The sequence below is a fragment of the Tachysurus fulvidraco genome, chromosome 11 (genome assembly GCF_022655615.1).
Source record: "Tachysurus fulvidraco isolate hzauxx_2018 chromosome 11, HZAU_PFXX_2.0, whole genome shotgun sequence".
Classification (NCBI taxonomy): domain Eukaryota; kingdom Metazoa; phylum Chordata; class Actinopteri; order Siluriformes; family Bagridae; genus Tachysurus; species Tachysurus fulvidraco.
The window spans coordinates 737,913-742,912 of NC_062528.1; positions in this window are offsets into that span (position 1 = coordinate 737,913).

Here is a 5,000-nt window from a genome sequence, read left to right on the forward strand (position 1 = left end):
CACACACACACACACACACACACAACATGTTAACGGATGTCTTCTGATTGCAGCAGCTTTTACAGTCTAAATCTCAGGTTTAAATTAAATAAATATTCAAAGCGCTCGTTCTAATATTTGATCGTTTCTATAGTAACCGCTCATTCTTATGGAGCATCTCTATATAATCTCAAAAATATCCACACAATCTGTACTGATTTAACAGAATGGGGTTTTATTTAACAACAGACACACACTCAGAGGGGTGGAAACAAACAAAATACATGGAGGACAAAGAACAAACACCACACACACACACACACACACACACACACACACACACACACACACACACACACACACACACACACACACACAGAACTCCAGTGTTGAGAGTTTCAACACAATCTCAACATAACTTTTTGGTAAGATTTAAGATTACTCTACACTTTACTGTGTGCTACGATGTTAATGAACATATTTAAACATTTTATAAACACCTCCTACTGATAGTCACGTGTAACGATGCCGAACGCCAAAGAATAGGTTTTAAACCGCGACCCTGTCGACTCCTTCGTAAACATAACATAAACATCTCAACAATAAAAATATTTCTCCATAGAAATAATTCTCCACATCAAAGACTTTTTCTTTGTTAAACAACACTTTCTTTAAAAAAAAACCATCTGTTTTTAATTAACCTTAAAGTTCATGAAACATCTGCTGTATACATCCTCGTGAATTAGCATGTTACCATAGAAACAGTACCACATGAGAACGAGTGCATGATATAAACGTGTAAAAGACCTGCGACACACACCTACGGACCAATCAGATTTATTTGAGAATTTTGTGTTAAATTGTGTCAAATTCGTTAATAAAAAGAAGAATCACATAAATAAATGAGAATTAAATTTGATCGTGTTACAGTACGTTAGAAATAAAGGGATGTCATAGAGGAACAATTTTTGGTTCCCCACAGAACCTTTCAGTACATTATACCTGTTTTCTTTGTGCTATAAAGATTCTTTTTCTAGTCTAAAGAACCTCTCTGTGAAATGAGGTTCCGTGGGTGTTAAAGGTTCTTCAAAGAACCATTTAGAGAACCTTTATACTGTATATAAGAGTGTATGTTGACTTGGCACCAGAGAAATCTCACCCTAACTGGGAGATAGACTCACGATGATCTCAATATCCTGGTTTCTCAGACGTTGTGAGGACCTTGTTAAGAGGACACTGTCTCCATAATCACTGGGGAACATTATTGCTGTGTTAATATCAAACACTGACCTGAAGAAATAAAAGGAAATACTGGGACTTTTTAAAAACTACATGTTTCTTTTGTAAAGACACAATTTGTTTAGTGAGGACTGGGTGATTGTGGTGATTGTGAGGACTTTTTGTTCTTCACACAAAAGCCCCACCACCACCACCACACACACCTGCTTTCTCCATGACTAGTCCTCCATAAGCCTTTTATTGCCAAATTGTAGCATTCATCCTCAAACAGGCTCTTTTTCACTTCATTTTATCCTTCATTCGCATCCAAAGGAGATGCAGAAGGTGTGCTGAGGTGTGTGTACGTGTGTGTGTGCGTATGTGTGTGTGCGTATGTGTGTGTACATTCTTCACACTTGTATAGCTTCTTATCAAAGATAGAATACAAAAGAGGTGGGAGAGAAACAGAAAGTGAGACAAACGACTTGTGTTTGTATGAAATGTAACACACACACACACACACACACACACACTCTCTCTCTCTCTCTCTAACTACAGTGTTTATATTTACTAAAGCTATCTACAGTAGCTACACCAGTTGAAACTGAACAGTGTAAATTGTTTGCTTTAGCCTTGTTAGCAGAGCAGGAGTAGCTAACTGTCTCTCTCTCTCTCTCTCTCTCTCTCTCTCTCTCTCTCTCTCTCTCTCACACACACACACACACACACACACACACACACACACACACACACACACACACACACACACACACAGTAATTGCAGGTAGGAACTAAAGGTGAGAGAGGAGTTCAGACCACATGCACTGTAAGGGGCTTTTTACACCCGGTCACTTTGTGTGTTGTCTCGAATCCGATATCGATCCTATCTTTCTGCTCCCGCCCAAAATGCAGATATATTTGACCTCATTTCCGGGGTAGTTGTAATGGAACACACTTTGGTGTATGCTGTTGTTACAAAAAACAGCATTTACTGTTTGCTGCATTTTCGCTGGCGGCAGCAGCGCGTTTTAAGCCCCGACGAGACGCCTGGGTGTAAGATCAGAACAGCGCTGGTGGGAAAACATGTTTGTTTCTGTCGCGATGCGCGACTCGTGTGTCACCTGCGAGTGACGTACTTCCGTTTGGGAGGAGTTTAGCGCTGATGTATGTGGCTCGAACAACCACATGCATTTACACCTGTCCAGTTTCATCTGAAACGCGTCCCAGACCACCTCCTGAAGGGGTTTGTACCGTCGGGTTTATATCCGTCTCCAAAACGTTTCGGAGGGCATTTAGACCTGGTCTTTTTTACCATCGGGTAGATATCTGATCACAGAACACGCAGGAAGTGACCGGGTGTAAAAAGCCCCTAAGATCTCGTTATGACGAGTCGTTAAAGTTGTTTGGATTTGTCTCTTTACTGCGTCCTTCCTAATGTCACTCCGTCACTGAAACGGAGGCTCTGTGTCCTGAAAAATGTCTTCATTTAAACTATATATTACGTCAGCTGTGTGTATTACGTTACATTATGTGTGTGTGTGTGTGTGTGTGTGTGTGTGTGTGTGTAAACCTAAAGTACACTTGACCTCTTCATGTCACTCAGTCCAACAGCCGATGTTTGCCTGCTTCATCATGAATATTAATTATGCACAACGCAAATATTTGACTATGGTCACTCCGCAAAGTACCGATGAATCACAGCATTCACAAGCGTGAAGAACGGAAAACAGCCCATTCCAACACACACACACACACACACACACACACACACACACACACACACACACACACACACACACACACACACACACACACACACCTTCCCGCTTGTACATTGCATACAAACATACAAACACTTAGGTTGTGTGTATTTTTTTTGCAGCTTATCTTGTACACACTATAAAAGATGAAAGGCACAAGCCTGCTTGTGTGTGTGTGTGTGTGTGTGTGTGTGTGTGTGTGTGTGTGTGTGTGTGTGTGTGTGAATACTAATCCTTTTGACCTTGTACAATTACACCATCTCTGTCAGAAAACATTCTAAATTACACACACACACACACACACACACACACACACACACACACACACACACACACACACACACACACACACACACACACACACACACACAGGTCTCCTTAACCCTAAGAGCAGGAGGTTGAAGGTTGTTGCAGTGACACGAGAAGGCTGTCTGACCTTCCAGTACCATTACAATCCTTTAATAAAGGTTAATAAGCTCAAGTCTCTGTGTGTGTGTGTATGTGTGTGTGTGTGTGTGTGTGTGTGTGTGTGTGTGTGTGTGTGTGTGTGTGTGTGTGTGTGTGAGAGAGAGAGAGAGAGAGAGATAATCACAGATTTGAAGAGCATATTGAGGATTGACTATATTCTAAAATACTTAATACAATTAAAATTTAATTTTACGATTTTAGAAATAAAATACATTATATTAGAATGTTAAAAAAATATATAATTTTTTTTTCAAAAATTCAATACATTTCATTTTAATGATGTAAAAGTACAATATTGCATAAGAAAATGTAATTTTATGATGTAAACACTATAATATTTTTTTTATTTCTTTGATGTTTGTTTATATAAATAATGTTTAGATTTGTCTCCTTTCAAAAACTTAAATTGTATTAAAAAAACAAGCAAATAAACAAGAAAAACGTCTATTAGAGCACTGAGTCTGATTGGTCAACACGTCAAACAAATAAAAAATAACAACACATCTGAATTTACACAATAACAAAATACAGATGATGAAGGTCAGGAGTTCTGAACAGAGCAACATGAGAGTCAATCAAAATTCACACAAATAAACAAACAAAAGAAGATTAAAATATTCTCCTAATCAAATATCGGTCTGAACGTTATGAGCACTAGACCACCCCCCAGCTAACCCCGCCCCCGCTAACCCCGCCTCTAGCGAACCCCACCCCTCTGTTAATCCCCGCCCACTGGCTTAGACCCAGTAGTGTCATCTTTCACACTCTTTTCACAACCACACTGAACAGATTAGACAGTTAACAGTCGCCTCGCGTTCTGTCTCTAACCTTCACGTTTTTATACGTGTTGTGAAATGAGACTCAAACGCTGAAAGTTTTACAGGAATCCAAACAGGTGAGATTGATTTCAGAGGTTACACAAATAAATCTTAGGGTTTCTCTGAAATATGACAAGTTATTTTTGTGATAAAAGAGTCTGGTGATGGGAGGCACGGTGTCTTAGTGGTTAGCACGTTCGCCTCACACCTCCAGGGTCGGGGGTTCGATTCCCGCCTCCGCCTTGTGTGTGTGGAGTTTGCATGTTCTCCCCGTGCCTCGGGGGTTTCCTCCAGGTACTCCGGTTTCCTCCCCCGGTCCAAAGACATGCATGGTAGGTTGATTGGCATCTCTGGAAAATTGTCCGTAGTGTGTGTGTGTGTGTGTGTGTGTGTGTGTGTGTGTGTGCCCTGTGATGGGTTGGCACTCCGTCCAGGGTGTATCCTGCCTCGATGTCACTACACTCACTAGTCACTACAGTCACTACAGTCACTACACTCACTACAGTCACTACAGTCACTACAGTCACTACAGTCACTACACTCACTACACTCACTACAGTCACTACAGTCACTACACTCACTACAGTCACTACACTCACTACACTCACTACACTCACTACACTCACTACAGTCACTACACTCACTACAGTCACTAGTCACTACACTCACTACAGTCACTACACTCACTACAGTCACTACACTCACTACAGTCACTACACTCACTACACTCACTACAGTCACTACAGTCACTACACTC